The following is a 15,583-nucleotide window of genomic DNA, read 5'->3' as shown; positions in this document are numbered from 1 at the left end:
GCTCGGCGGGGGCTATTTTCGGCCACTTGGCTCGTGCGCACGGCCTCCCGGATGTGCCGGGCGGGTGCGCGAGCTCGCCGGCCGCTGGAAGTCGAATGAGGCGCCGCGACCACCTCCGCGGTGCTTATAAACAGCCGATCCGCTCGGCGGGGGCTATTTTCGGCCACTTGGCTCGTGCGCACGGCCTCCCGGATGTGCCGGGCGGGTGCGCGAGCTCGCCGGCCGCTTGAAGTCGAATGAGGCGCCGCGACCACCTCCGCGGTGCTTATAAACAGCCGATCCGCTCGGCGGGGGCTATTTTCGGCCACTTGGCTCGTGCGCACGGCCTCCCGGATGTGCCGGGCGGGTGCGCGAGCTCGCCGCCCGCCGGAAGTCGAATGAGGCGCCGCGACCACCTCCGCGGTGCTTATAAACAGCCGATCCGCTCGGCGGGTGCTATTTTCGGCCACTTGGCTCGTGCGCACGGCCTCCCGGATGTGCCGGGCGGGTGCGCGAGCTCGCCGGCCGCTGGAATTCGAATGAGGCGCCGCGACCACCTCCGCGGTGCTTATAAACGGCCGATCCGCTCGGCGGGGGCTATTTTCGGCCACTTGGCTCGTGCGCACGGCCTCCCGGATGTGCCGGGCGGGTGCGCGAGCTCGCCGGGCGCTGGAAGTCGAATGAGGCGCCGCGACCACCTCCGCGGTGCTTATAAACAGCCGATCCGCTCGGCGGGGGCTATTTTCGGCCACTTGGCTCGTGCGCACGGCCTCCCGGATGTGCCGGGCGGGTGCGCGAGCTCGCCGGCCGCTGGAAGTCGAATGAGGCGCCGCGACCACCTCCGCGGTGCTTATAAACAGCCGATCCGCTCGGCGGGGGCTATTTTCGGCCACTTGGCTCGTGCGCACGGCCTCCCGGATGTGCCGGGCGGGTGCGCGAGCTCGCCGGCCGCTGGAAGTCGAATGAGGCGCCGCGACCACCTCCGCGGTGCTTATAAACAGCCGATCCGCTCGGCGGGGGCTATTTTCGGCCACTTGGCTCGTGCGCACGGCCTCCCGGATGTGCCGGGCGGGTGCGCGAGCTCGCCGGCCGCTGGAAGTCGAATGAGGCGCCGCGACCACCTCCGCGGTGCTTATAAACAGCCGATCCGCTCGGCGGGGGCTATTTTCGGCCACTTGGCTCGTGCGCACGGCCTCCCGGATGTGCCGGGCGGGTGCGCGAGCTCGCTGGCCGCTGGAAGTCGAATGAGGCGCCGCGACCACCTCCGCGGTGCTTATAAACAGCCGATCCGCTCGGCGGGGGCTATTTTCGGCCACTTGGCTCGTGCGCACGGCCTCCCGGATGTGCCGGGCGGGTGCGCGAGCTCGCTGGCCGCTGGAAGTCGAATGAGGCGCCGCGACCACCTCCGCGGTGCTTATAAACAGCCGATCCGCTCGGCGGGGGCTATTTTCGGCCACTTGGCTCGTGCGCACGGCCTCCCGGATGTGCCGGGCGGGTGCGCGAGCTCGCCGGCCGCTGGAAGTCGAATGAGGCGCCGCGACCACCTCCGCGGTGCTTATAAACAGCCGATCCGCTCGGCGGGGGCTATTTTCGGCCACTTGGCTCGTGCGCACGGCCTCCCGGATGTGCCGGGCGGGTGCGCGAGCTCGCCGGCCGCTGGAAGTCGAATGAGGCGCCGCGACCACCTCCGCGGTGCTTATAAACAGCCGATCCGCTCGGCGGGGGCTATTTTCGGTCACTTGGCTCGTGCGCACGGCCTCCCGGATGTGCCGGGCGGGTGCGCGAGCTCGCCGGCCGCTGGAAGTCGAATGAGGCGTCGCGACCACCTCCGCGGTGCTTATAAACAGCCGATCCGCTCGGCGGGGGCTATTTTCGGCCACTTGGCTCGTGCGCACGGCCTCCCGGATGTGCCGGGCGGGTGCGCGAGCTCGCCGGCCGCTGGAAGTCGAATGAGGCGCCGCGACCACCTCCGCGGTGCTTATAAACAGCCGATCCGCTCGGCGGGGGCTATTTTCGGCCACTTGGCTCGTGCGCACGGCCTCCCGGATGTGCCGGGCGGGTGCGCGAGCTCGCCGGCCGCTGGAAGTCGAATGAGGCGCCCGACCACCTCCGCGGTGCTTATAAACAGCCGATCCGCTCGGCGGGGGCTATTTTCGGCCACTTGGCTCGTGCGCACGGCCTCCCGGATGTGCCGGGCGGGTGCGCGAGCTCGCCGGCCGCTGGAAGTCGAATGAGGCGCCGCGACCACCTCCGCGGTGCTTATAAACAGCCGATCCGCTCGGCGGGGGCTATTTTCGGCCACTTGGCTCGTGCGCACGGCCTCCCGGATGTGCCGGGCGGGTGCGCGAGCTCGCCGGCCGCTGGAAGTCCAATGAGGCGCCGCGATCTCCTCCGCGGTGCTTATAAAGTGCCGATCCGCTCGGCTTGGAGCTATTTCCGGCCTCCCGTTGGTGCCGGGCGGCGTGCGCGAGCTCGCCGGCCGCGATCTCCTCCGCGGTGCTTATAAACAGCAGCATGCGCACGGCCTCCCAGAATTTGAACACATTTCGTCAATAAATTTCGCATATTGAATTTTGAAGTTTAATATAATGCAACAATTGAGCTCGACTTATACAAAGGATATATCATAAAATCGTAAATTTCCGTCGAATTTTAGGGGGTCGACTTATACACCGAGTCGACCTGTACACCGGCAAATACGGTAAATACGATTAAATAAAATGATACGACTGGCATAAAAACAAATATAAACCACATAAAAATAAAAGTCACCATTACGTTGAATTATTGGGAGCACCGAGCTTGTTTCTCAGAAACGAGCCGGTCCCATCCAGGCGTAATCGGAGACAATGAAACCCGAAGTGGTTAAGGTTTGTCTTTTAATGCAGGATGCTTGGTCTCCATGTGCCGAAGCAGTTTTGAAGGCTTCATTGGCTCGCTCGCTAGTTTCAGGGGCGATTGTGTCTATAAAATGCAAAATGTTGGGTCACCTCACGGCTTACGGCCATACTACCCTGAGAACGCCCGATCTCGTCCAATCTCGGAAGCTAAGCAGGGTCGGGCCTGGTTAGTACTTGGATGGGAGACCGCCTGGGAATACCAGGTGCTGTAAGCTTTTTCTTTTTCTTATGTGCACTTCAATCGTTTAAGAAGCTATTTTTTACAACACCCATCACGAATGGCATCCGGAAACAGCAAGCCTAATTTAAACTCCGACATTGAAACTATAACACGAGTTTGAAAGCTATATTATGTGGTGACATCCACAGCATTGTAGTTAAATTTTTTACCGCTAGAGAGCAGACTATGTACAGTGAGCATGGCTCCCTGTGAACTCAAAGCAGCAGGCTTGACTTGTAAAAGAACCCAACACAACACTTCCATGAAGTAATTGTACTAAGTTCATTTTGTTTTTCCTTATTTAATCACTTCACTGGTTTCTTTTATATCAAACAAATTGTTTTAGGTTATTCACCTGACATGTTGATCCATCAGCTGATAAAGACGCGTCACCATCACATCTGTGACACTCTGATGAAGGCGGAAGAAACCGCCGAAACATGTCAGGTGAATAACCTAAAACAATTTGTTTGATATAAAAGAAACCAGTGAAGTGACTTCCATGAAGTGTTTTTAAACTTTTCAAGGCATTTATTTTGATTCAGCAAAATGCAGGTCGCAACGGCAAATTCGTGCTACCGCATAAAAAGCTGTCAATAACTTTTCATGATAGCCATGTTTCCAGAAAACACCAAAAGCCTTGGAAGAAAGCCTGTTTCGGCCCTGGTTGTAAAAAAAACAAAAAAAAAACAAAAGGGAAGGGTGACCGTCCGGGAATACCAGGTGCTGAAAGCCTTTTTTTTTTTTTTTTCCCACGTCAATTGTGAAAGGAAACTTTTACCACAGCCATCAAGTCCCGCCGCTGCTTGGCATGGTTTCAGGGGCGATTGTGTCTATAAAATGAAAAATTCTGAGCGGTCTCACGGCTTACGGCAATACTACCCTGAGAGCGCCCGCTCTCGTCCGACCTCGGAGGCTAAGCAGGGTCGGGCCTGGTTAGTACTTGGATGGGAGACCGCCTGGGAATACCAGTTACCGTAAGCTTTTTTTTTTTTTTTTTTTTTTCTTATGTGCACTTCAATCGTTTAAGCCAAGAACTTTTTACAGCACCCATCACGAATGGCATTCGGAAACTGCAAGCCTAGTTTGAACTCCGACACTGAAACTACAACACGAGTTTAAAACCTACATTGTGTGGCGACAGCCATAGCATTGCAGTTCACGTTTTTACCGCTAGAGGACAGACTATGTACAGTGAATAAAGAGCATGGCTCCCTGTGAACTCAAAGCAGCAGTCTTTACTTGTAAAAGAACCCAGCACAACACATTGCGCTTCCATGTAGTGTTTTTACCTTTTTCATGACATTTATTTTGATACAGCCAAATGCAGGTTTTGTGCACTTCACTTTTCCGTTGGGCATTCGCGTAGAACCCTATTCCAGTTACGGCCAGATTCTTTTAGACTAGTGGTCCCCAACCTTTCTTGCGCCACGGACCGGCTACGCGTCAGAAATATTTTTGCGGACCTGCCTTTATATATATAAATAAACAATAAATCAATATAAATAAATACTACATTTATAATAAGTATATATACCGTATTTGCCGGTGTATTGGTCGACCTTTTTCGATCCAAAATCGACCGAAAAAAATCGACCTCGACTTATACACCGAGTCATAAAATTTAACTTCGTATTCATCGCTTCAAATGTGATGGTAACCAAGGCCGTTTCTCATGCATCTCATTGTGCGTTGCACTTAGAAAATTTGAACCGGGCGGCGTGCGCGAGTGCGCAGCCCGTTGGAAGTCGAATGAGGCGCCGCGACCACCTCCGCGGTGCTTATAAACCGCCGATCCGCTCGGCGGGGGCTATTTTCGGCCACTTGGCTCGTGCGCACGGCCTCCCGGATGTGCCGGGCGGGTGCGCGAGCTCGCCGGCCGCTGGAAGTCGAATGAGGCGCCGCGACCACCTCCGCGGTGCTTATAAACAGCCGATCCGCTCGGCGGGGGCTATTTTCGGCCACTTGGCTCGTGCGCACGGCCTCCCGGATGTGCCGGGCGGGTGCGCGAGCTCGCCGGCCGCTGGAAGTCGAATGAGGCGCCGCGACCACCTCCGCGGTGCTTATAAACAGCCGATCCGCTCGGCGGGGGCTATTTTCGGCCACTTGGCTTGTGCGCACGGCCTCCCGGATGTGCCGGGCGGGTGCGCGAGCTCGCCGGCCGCTGGAAGTCGAATGAGGCGCCGCGACCACCTCCGCGGTGCTTATAAACAGCCGATCCGCTCGGCGGGGGCTATTTTCGGCCACTTGGCTCGTGCGCACGGCCTCCCGGATGTGCCGGGCGGGTGCGCGGGCTCGCCGGCCGCTGGAAGTCGAATGAGGCGCCGCGACCACCTCCTCGGTGCTTATAAACAGCCGATCCGCTCGGCGGGGGCTATTTTCGGCCACTTGGCTCGTGCGCACGGCCTCCCGGATATGCCGGGCGGGTGCGCGAGCTCGCCGGCCGCTGGAAGTCGAATGAGGCGCCGCGACCACCTCCGCGGTGCTTATAAACAGCCGATCCGCTCGGCGGGGGCTATTTTCGGCCACTTGGCTCGTGCGCACGGCCTCCCGGATGTGCCGGGCGGGTGCGCGAGCTCGCCGGCCGCTGGAAGTCGAATGAGGCGCCGCGACCACCTCCGCGGTGCTTATAAACAGCCGATCCGCTCGGCGGGGGCTATTTTCGGCCACTTGGCTCGTGCGCACGGCCTCCCGGATGTGCCGGGCGGGTGCGCGAGCTCGCCGCCCGCCGGAAGTCGAATGAGGCGCCGCGACCACCTCCGCGGTGCTTATAAACAGCCGATCCGCTCGGCGGGGGCTATTTTCGGCCACTTGGCTCGTGCGCACGGCCTCCAGGATGTGCCGGGCGGGTGCGCGATCTCGCCGGCCGCTGGAAGTCGAATGAGGCGCCGTGACCACCTCCGCGGTGCTTATAAACCGCCGATCCGCTCGGCGGGGGCTATTTTCGGCCACTTGGCTCGTGCGCACGGCCTCCCGGATGTGCCGGGCGGGTGCGCGAGCTCGCCGGCCGCTGGAAGTCGAATGAGGCGCCGCGACCACCTCCGCGGTGCTTATAAACAGCCGATCCGCTCGGCGGGGGCTATTTTCGGCCACTTGGCTCGTGCGCACGGCCTCCCGGATGTGCCGGGCGGGTGCGCGAGCTCGCCGGCCGCTTGAAGTCGAATGAGGCGCCGCGACCACCTCCGCGGTGCTTATAAACAGCCGATCCGCTCGGCGGGGGCTATTTTCGGCCACTTGGCTCGTGCGCACGGCCTCCCGGATGTGCCGGGCGGGTGCGCGAGCTCGCCGGCCGCTGGAAGTCGAATGAGGCGCCGCGACCACCTCCGCGGTGCTTATAAACAGCCGATCCGCTCGGCGGGGGCTATTTTCGGCCACTTGGCTCGTGCGCACGGCCTCCCGGATGTGCCGGGCGGGTGCGCGAGCTCGCCGGCGGCTGGAAGTCCAATGAGGCGCCGCGATCTCCTCCGCGGTGCTTATAAAGTGCCGATCCGCTCGGCTTGGAGCTATTTCCGGCCTCCCGTTGGTGCCGGGCGGCGTGCGCGAGCTCGCCGGCCGCGATCTCCTCCGCGGTGCTTATAAACAGCAGCATGCGCACGGCCTCCCAGAATTTGAACACATTTCGTCAATAAATTTCGCATATTGAATTTTGAAGTTTAATATAATGCAACAATTGAGCTCGACTTATACAAAGGATATATCATAAAATCGTAAATTTCCGTCGAATTTTAGGGGGTCGACTTATACACCGAGTCGACCTGTACACCGGCAAATACGGTAAATACGATTAAATAAAATGATACGACTGGCATAAAAACAAATATAAACCACATAAAAATAAAAGTCACCATTACGTTGAATTATTGGGAGCACCGAGCTTGTTTCTCAGAAACGAGCCGGTCCCATCCAGGCGTAATCGGAGACAATGAAACCCGAAGTGGTTAAGGTTTGTCTTTTAATGCAGGATGCTTGGTCTCCATGTGCCGAAGCAGTTTTGAAGGCTTCATTGGCTCGCTCGCTAGTTTCAGGGGCGATTGTGTCTATAAAATGCAAAATGTTGGGTCACCTCACGGCTTACGGCCATACTACCCTGAGAACGCCCGATCTCGTCCGATCTCGGAAGCTAAGCAGGGTCGGGCCTGGTTAGTACTTGGATGGGAGACCGCCTGGGAATACCAGGTGCTGTAAGCTCTTTCTTTTTCTTATGTGCACTTCAATCGTTTAAGAAGCTATTTTTTACAACACCCATCACGAATGGCATCCGGAAACAGCAAGCCTAATTTAAACTCCGACATTGAAACTATAACACGAGTTTGAAAGCTATATTATGTGGTGACATCCACAGCATTGTAGTTAAATTTTTTACCGCTAGAGAGCAGACTATGTACAGTGAGCATGGCTCCCTGTGAACTCAAAGCAGCAGGCTTGACTTGTAAAAGAACCCAACACAACACTTCCATGAAGTAATTGTACTAAGTTCATTTTGTTTTTCCTTATTTAATCACTTCACTGGTTTCTTTTATATCAAACAAATTGTTTTAGGTTATTCACCTGACATGTTGATCCATCAGCTGATAAAGACGCGTCACCATCACATCTGTGACACTCTGATGAAGGCGGAAGAAACCGCCGAAACATGTCAGGTGAATAACCTAAAACAATTTGTTTGATATAAAAGAAACAAGTGAAGTGACTTCCATGAAGTGTTTTTAAACTTTTCAAGGCATTTATTTTGATTCAGCAAAATGCAGGTCGCAACGGCAAATTCGTGCTACCGCATAAAAAGCTGTCAATAACTTTTCATGATAGCCATGTTTCCAGAAAACACCAAAAGCCTTGGAAGAAAGCCTGTTTCGGCCCTGGTTGTAAAAAAAACAAAAAAAAAAAACAAAAGGGAAGGGTGACCGTCCGGGAATACCAGGTGCTGAAAGCCTTTTTTTTTTTTTTTTTTCCCACGTCAATTGTGAAAGGAAACTTTTACCACAGCCATCAAGTCCCGCCGCTGCTTGGCATGGTTTCAGGGGCGATTGTGTCTATAAAATGAAAAATTCTGAGCGGTCTCACGGCTTACGGCAATACTACCCTGAGAGCGCCCGCTCTCGTCCGACCTCGGAGGCTAAGCAGGGTCGGGCCTGGTTAGTACTTGGATGGGAGACCGCCTGGGAATACCATTTACCGTAAGCTTTTTTTTTTTTTTTTTTTTTTTCTTATGTGCACTTCAATCGTTTAAGCCAAGAACTTTTTACAGCACCCATCACGAATGGCATTCGGAAACTGCAAGCCTAGTTTGAACTCCGACACTGAAACTACAACACGAGTTTAAAACCTACATTGTGTGGCGACAGCCATAGCATTGCAGTTCACGTTTTTACCGCTAGAGGACAGACTATGTACAGTGAATAAAGAGCATGGCTCCCTGTGAACTCAAAGCAGCAGTCTTTACTTGTAAAAGAACCCAGCACAACACTTTGCGCTTCCATGTAGTGTTTTTACCTTTTTCATGACATTTATTTTGATACAGCCAAATGCAGGTTTTGTGCACTTCACTTTTCCGTTGGGCATTCGCGTAGAACCCTATTCCAGTTACGGCCAGATTCTTTTAGACTAGTGGTCCCCAAACTTTCTTGCGCCACGGACCGGCTACGCGTCAGAAATATTTTTGCGGACCTGCCTTTATATATATAAATAAACAATAAATCTATATAAATAAATACTACATTTATAATAAATATATATAAATAGGATTAAATAAAATGATACGACTGGCATAAAAACAAATATAAACCACATAAAAATAAAAGTCACCATTACGTTGAATTATTGGGAGCACCGAGCTTGTTTCTCAGAAACGAGCCGGTCCCATCCAGGCGTAATCGGAGACAATGAAACCCGAAGTGGTTAAGGTTTGTCTTTTAATGCAGGATGCTTGGTCTCCATGTGCCGAAGCAGTTTTGAAGGCTTCATTGGCTTGCTCGCTAGTTTCAGGGGCGATTGTGTCTATAAAATGCAAAATGTTGGGTCACCTCACGGCTTACGGCCATACTACCCTGAGAACGCCTGATCTCGTCTTATCTCGGAAGCTAAGCAGGGTCGGGCCTGGTTAGTACTTGGATGGGAGACTGCCTGGGAATACCAGGTGCTGTAAGCTTTTTCTTTTTCTTATGTGCACTTCAAGCTCTTTTTTTTTTTTTTTTTTCTTCTTATGTGCACTTCAATCGTTTAAGCCAAGACCTTTTTACAACACCCATCACGAATGGCATTCGGAAACTGCAAGCCTAGTTTGAACTCCGACACTGAAACTACAACACGAGTTCAAAACCTCTATGTACAGTGAATAAAGAGCATGGCTCCCTGTGAACTCAAAGCAGCAGTCTTTACTTGTAAAAGAACCCAGCACAACACATTGCGCTTCCATGTAGTGTTTTTACCTTTTTCATGACATTTATTTTGATACAGCCAAATGCAGGTTTTGTGCACTTCACTTTTCCGTTGGGCATTCGCGTAGAACCCTATTCCAGTTACGGCCAGATTCTTTTAGACTAGTGGTCCCCAACCTTTCTTGCGCCACGGACCGGCTACGCGTCAGAAATATTTTTGCGGACCTGCCTTTATATATATAAATAAACAATAAATCAATATAAATAAATACTACATTTATAATAAGTATATATACCGTATTTGCCGGTGTATTGGTCGACCTTTTTCGATCCAAAATCGACCGAAAAAAATCGACCTCGACTTATACACCGAGTCATAAAATTTAACTTCGTATTCATCGCTTCAAATGTGATGGTAACCAAGGCCGTTTCTCATGCATCTCATTGTGCGTTGCACTTAGAAAATTTGAACCGGGCGGCGTGCGCGAGTGCGCAGCCCGTTGGAAGTCGAATGAGGCGCCGCGACCACCTCCGCGGTGCTTATAAACCGCCGATCCGCTCGGCGGGGGCTATTTTCGGCCACTTGGCTCGTGCGCACGGCCTCCCGGATGTGCCGGGCGGGTGCGCGAGCTCGCCGGCCGCTGGAAGTCGAATGAGGCGCCGCGACCACCTCCGCGGTGCTTATAAACAGCCGATCCGCTCGGCGGGGGCTATTTTCGGCCACTTGGCTCGTGCGCACGGCCTCCCGGATGTGCCGGGCGGGTGCGCGAGCTCGCCGGCCGCTGGAAGTCGAATGAGGCGCCGCGACCACCTCCGCGGTGCTTATAAACAGCCGATCCGCTCGGCGGGGGCTATTTTCGGCCACTTGGCTTGTGCGCACGGCCTCCCGGATGTGCCGGGCGGGTGCGCGAGCTCGCCGGCCGCTGGAAGTCGAATGAGGCGCCGCGACCACCTCCGCGGTGCTTATAAACAGCCGATCCGCTCGGCGGGGGCTATTTTCGGCCACTTGGCTCGTGCGCACGGCCTCCCGGATGTGCCGGGCGGGTGCGCGGGCTCGCCGGCCGCTGGAAGTCGAATGAGGCGCCGCGACCACCTCCTCGGTGCTTATAAACAGCCGATCCGCTCGGCGGGGGCTATTTTCGGCCACTTGGCTCGTGCGCACGGCCTCCCGGATATGCCGGGCGGGTGCGCGAGCTCGCCGGCCGCTGGAAGTCGAATGAGGCGCCGCGACCACCTCCGCGGTGCTTATAAACAGCCGATCCGCTCGGCGGGGGCTATTTTCGGCCACTTGGCTCGTGCGCACGGCCTCCCGGATGTGCCGGGCGGGTGCGCGAGCTCGCCGGCCGCTGGAAGTCGAATGAGGCGCCGCGACCACCTCCGCGGTGCTTATAAACAGCCGATCCGCTCGGCGGGGGCTATTTTCGGCCACTTGGCTCGTGCGCACGGCCTCCCGGATGTGCCGGGCGGGTGCGCGAGCTCGCCGCCCGCCGGAAGTCGAATGAGGCGCCGCGACCACCTCCGCGGTGCTTATAAACAGCCGATCCGCTCGGCGGGGGCTATTTTCGGCCACTTGGCTCGTGCGCACGGCCTCCCGGATGTGCCGGGCGGGTGCGCGATCTCGCCGGCCGCTGGAAGTCGAATGAGGCGCCGCGACCACCTCCGCGGTGCTTATAAACAGCCGATCCGCTCGGCGGGGGCTATTTTCGGCCACTTGGCTCGTGCGCACGGCCTCCCGGATGTGCCGGGCGGGTGCGCGAGCTCGCCGGCCGCTGGAAGTCGAATGAGGCGCCGCGACCACCTCCGCGGTGCTTATAAACAGCCGATCCGCTCGGCGGGGGCTATTTTCGGCCACTTGGCTCGTGCGCACGGCCTCCCGGATGTGCCGGGCGGGTGCGCGAGCTCGCCGGCCGCTGGAAGTCGAATGAGGCGCCGCGACCACCTCCGCGGTGCTTATAAACAGCCGATCCGCTCGGCGGGGGCTATTTTCGGCCACTTGGCTCGTGCGCACGGCCTCCCGGATGTGCCGGGCGGGTGCGCGAGCTCGCCGGCCGCTGGAAGTCGAATGAGGCGCCGCGACCACCTCCGCGGTGCTTATAAACAGCCGATCCGCTCGGCGGGGGCTATTTTCGGCCACTTGGCTTGTGCGCACGGCCTCCCGGATGTGCCGGGCGGGTGCGCGAGCTCGCCGGCCGCTGGAAGTCGAATGAGGCGCCGCGACCACCTCCGCGGTGCTTATAAACAGCCGATCCGCTCGGCGGGGGCTATTTTCGGCCACTTGGCTCGTGCGCACGGCCTCCCGGATGTGCCGGGCGGGTGCGCGAGCTCGCCGGCCGCTGGAAGTCGAATGAGGCGCCGCGACCACCTCCGCGGTGCTTATAAACAGCCGATCCGCTCGGCGGGGGCTATTTTCGGCCACTTGGCTCGTGCGCACGGCCTCCCGGATGTGCCGGGCGGGTGCGCGAGCTCGCCGGCCGCTGGAAGTCGAATGAGGCGCCGCGACCACCTCCGCGGTGCTTATAAACAGCCGATCCGCTCGGCGGGGGCTATTTTCGGCCACTTGGCTTGTGCGCACGGCCTCCCGGATGTGCCGGGCGGGTGCGCGAGCTCGCCGGCCGCTGGAAGTCGAATGAGGCGCCGCGACCACCTCCGCGGTGCTTATAAACAGCCGATCCGCTCGGCGGGGGCTATTTTCGGCCACTTGGCTCGTGCGCACGGCCTCCCGGATGTGCCGGGCGGGTGCGCGGGCTCGCCGGCCGCTGGAAGTCGAATGAGGCGCCGCGACCACCTCCTCGGTGCTTATAAACAGCCGATCCGCTCGGCGGGGGCTATTTTCGGCCACTTGGCTCGTGCGCACGGCCTCCCGGATATGCCGGGCGGGTGCGCGAGCTCGCCGGCCGCTGGAAGTCGAATGAGGCGCCGCGACCACCTCCGCGGTGCTTATAAACAGCCGATCCGCTCGGCGGGGGCTATTTTCGGCCACTTGGCTCGTGCGCACGGCCTCCCGGATGTGCCGGGCGGGTGCGCGAGCTCGCCGGCCGCTGGAAGTCGAATGAGGCGCCGCGACCACCTCCGCGGTGCTTATAAACAGCCGATCCGCTCGGCGGGGGCTATTTTCGGCCACTTGGCTCGTGCGCACGGCCTCCCGGATGTGCCGGGCGGGTGCGCGAGCTCGCCGCCCGCCGGAAGTCGAATGAGGCGCCGCGACCACCACCGCGGTGCTTATAAACAGCCGATCCGCTCGGCGGGGGCTATTTTCGGCCACTTGGCTCGTGCGCACGGCCTCCAGGATGTGCCGGGCGGGTGCGCGATCTCGCCGGCCGCTGGAAGTCGAATGAGGCGCCGTGACCACCTCCGCGGTGCTTATAAACCGCCGATCCGCTCGGCGGGGGCTATTTTCGGCCACTTGGCTCGTGCGCACGGCCTCCCGGATGTGCCGGGCGGGTGCGCGAGCTCGCCGGCCGCTGGAAGTCGAATGAGGCGCCGCGACCACCTCCGCGGTGCTTATAAACAGCCGATCCGCTCGGCGGGGGCTATTTTCGGCCACTTGGCTCGTGCGCACGGCCTCCCGGATGTGCCGGGCGGGTGCGCGAGCTCGCCGGCCGCTTGAAGTCGAATGAGGCGCCGCGACCACCTCCGCGGTGCTTATAAACAGCCGATCCGCTCGGCGGGGGCTATTTTCGGCCACTTGGCTCGTGCGCACGGCCTCCCGGATGTGCCGGGCGGGTGCGCGAGCTCGCCGGCCGCTGGAAGTCGAATGAGGCGCCGCGACCACCTCCGCGGTGCTTATAAACAGCCGATCCGCTCGGCGGGGGCTGTTTTCGGCCACTTGGCTCGTGCGCACGGCCTCCCGGATGTGCCGGGCGGGTGCGCGAGCTCGCCGGCCGCTGGAAGTCGAATGAGGCGCCGCGACCACCTCCGCGGTGCTTATAAACAGCCGATCCGCTCGGCCGGGGCTATTTTCGGCCACTTGGCTCGTGCGCACGGCCTCCCGGATGTGCCGGGCGGGTGCGCGAGCTCGCCGCCCGCCGGAAGTCGAATGAGGCGCCGCGACCACCTCCGCGGTGCTTATAAACAGCCGATCCGCTCGGCGGGGGCTATTTTCGGCCACTTGGCTCGTGCGCACGGCCTCCCGGATGTGCCGGTCGGGTGCGCGAGCTCGCCGGCCGCTGGAAGTCGAATGAGGCGCCGCGACCACCTCCGCGGTGCTTATAAACAGCCGATCCGCTCGGCGGGGGCTATTTTCGGCCACTTGGCTCGTGCGCACGGCCTCCCGGATGTGCCGGGCGGGTGCGCGAGCTCGCTGGCCGCTGGAAGTCGAATGAGGCGCCGCGACCACCTCCGCGGTGCTTATAAACAGCCGATCCGCTCGGCGGGGGCTATTTTCGGCCACTTGGCTCGTGCGCACGGCCTCCCGGATGTGCCGGGCGGGTGCGCGAGCTCGCCGGCCGCTGGAAGTCGAATGAGGCGCCGCGACCACCTCCGCGGTGCTTATAAACAGCCGATCCGCTCGGCGGGGGCTATTTTCGGCCACTTGGCTCGTGCGCACGGCCTCCCGGATGTGCCGGGCGGGTGCGCGAGCTCGCCGGCCGCTGGAAGTCGAATGAGGCGCCGCGACCACCTCCGCGGTGCTTATAAACAGCCGATCCGCTCGGCGGGGGCTATTTTCGGCCACTTGGCTCGTGCGCACGGCCTCCCGGATGTGCCGGGCGGGTGCGCGAGCTCGCCGGCCGCTGGAAGTCGAATGAGGCGCCGCGACCACCTCCGCGGTGCTTATAAACAGCCGATCCGCTCGGCGGGGGCTATTTTCGGCCACTTGGCTCGTGCGCACGGCCTCCCGGATGTGCCGGGCGGGTGCGCGAGCTCGCCGGCCGCTGGAAGTCGAATGAGGCGCCGCGACCACCTCCGCGGTGCTTATAAACAGCCGATCCGCTCGGCGGGGGCTATTTTCGGCCACTTGGCTCGTGCGCACGGCCTCCCGGATGTGCCGGGCGGGTGCGCGGGCTCGCCGGCCGCTGGAAGTCGAATGAGGCGCCGCGACCACCTCCGCGGTGCTTATAAACAGCCGATCCGCTCGGCGGGGGCTATTTTCGGCCACTTGGCTCGTGCGCACGGCCTCCCGGATGTGCCGGGCGGGTGCGCGAGCTCGCCGGCCGCTGGAAGTCGAATGAGGCGCCGCGACCACCTCCGCGGTGCTTATAAACAGCCGATCCGCTCGGCGGGGGCTATTTTCGGCCACTTGGCTCGTGCGCACGGCCTCCCGGATGTGCCGGGCGGGTGCGCGAGCTCGCCGGCCGCTGGAAGTCGAATGAGGCGCCGCGACCACCTCCGCGGTGCTTATAAACAGCCGATCCGCTCGGCGGGGGCTATTTTCGGCCACTTGGCTCGTGCGCACGGCCTCCCGGATGTGCCGGGCGGGTGCGCGAGCTCGCCGGCCGCTGGAAGTCGAATGAGGCCCCCGACCACCTCCGCGGTGCTTATAAACAGCCGATCCGCTCGGCGGGGGCTATTTTCGGCCACTTGGCTCGTGCGCACGGCCTCCCGGATGTGCCGGGCGGGTGCGCGAGCTCGCCGGCCGCTGGAAGTCGAATGAGGCGCCGCGACCACCTCCGCGGTGCTTATAAACAGCCGATCCGCTCGGCGGGGGCTATTTTCGGCCACTTGGCTCGTGCGCACGGCCTCCCGGATGTGCCGGGCGGGTGCGCGAGCTCGCCGGCGGCTGGAAGTCCAATGAGGCGCCGTGATCTCCTCCGCGGTGCTTATAAAGTGCCGATCCGCTCGGCTTGGAGCTATTTCCGGCCTCCCGTTGGTGCCGGGCGGCGTGCGCGAGCTCGCCGGCCGCGATCTCCTCCGCGGTGCTTATAAACAGCAGCATGCGCACGGCCTCCCAGAATTTGAACACATTTCGTCAATAAATTTCGCATATTGAATTTTGAAGTTTAATATAATGCAACAATTGAGCTCGACTTATACAAAGGATATATCATAAAATCGTAAATTTCCGTCGAATTTTAGGGGGTCGACTTATACACCGAGTCGACCTGTACACCGGCAAATACGGTAAATACGATTAAATAAAATGATACGACTGGCATAAAAACAAATATAAACCA

General features: G+C 59.1%; 3 non-coding genes and 2 pseudogenes across 3 annotated transcripts; all 5 read left to right on the top strand.

Moving 5' to 3' along the window:
* The first annotated feature begins 2,975 nt into the window (after positions 1 to 2,975).
* LOC125994219 (5S ribosomal RNA) lies at positions 2,976 to 3,094 on the top strand. Its single transcript, XR_007490527.1, has one exon. It is a non-coding gene; the product is annotated as a 5S ribosomal RNA (ribosomal RNA).
* Positions 3,095 to 3,964: 870 nt separating this feature from the next.
* On the top strand, positions 3,965 to 4,083 carry LOC125993882 (5S ribosomal RNA; annotated as a pseudogene).
* Positions 4,084 to 7,168: 3,085 nt separating this feature from the next.
* LOC125993851 (5S ribosomal RNA) lies at positions 7,169 to 7,287 on the top strand. The gene has a single exon (XR_007490408.1). It is a non-coding gene; the product is annotated as a 5S ribosomal RNA (ribosomal RNA).
* Positions 7,288 to 8,161: 874 nt separating this feature from the next.
* On the top strand, positions 8,162 to 8,280 carry LOC125993943 (5S ribosomal RNA; annotated as a pseudogene).
* Positions 8,281 to 9,125: 845 nt separating this feature from the next.
* Positions 9,126 to 9,244, top strand: LOC125994285 (5S ribosomal RNA). The gene has a single exon (XR_007490580.1). It is a non-coding gene; the product is annotated as a 5S ribosomal RNA (ribosomal RNA).
* Positions 9,245 to 15,583: the final 6,339 nt, after the last annotated feature.

This window comes from Syngnathus scovelli, chromosome 1 (assembly GCF_024217435.2).
Source record: "Syngnathus scovelli strain Florida chromosome 1, RoL_Ssco_1.2, whole genome shotgun sequence".
Classification (NCBI taxonomy): Eukaryota; Metazoa; Chordata; class Actinopteri; order Syngnathiformes; family Syngnathidae; genus Syngnathus; species Syngnathus scovelli.
This window is presented reverse-complemented; position numbering and strand designations above follow the sequence as displayed.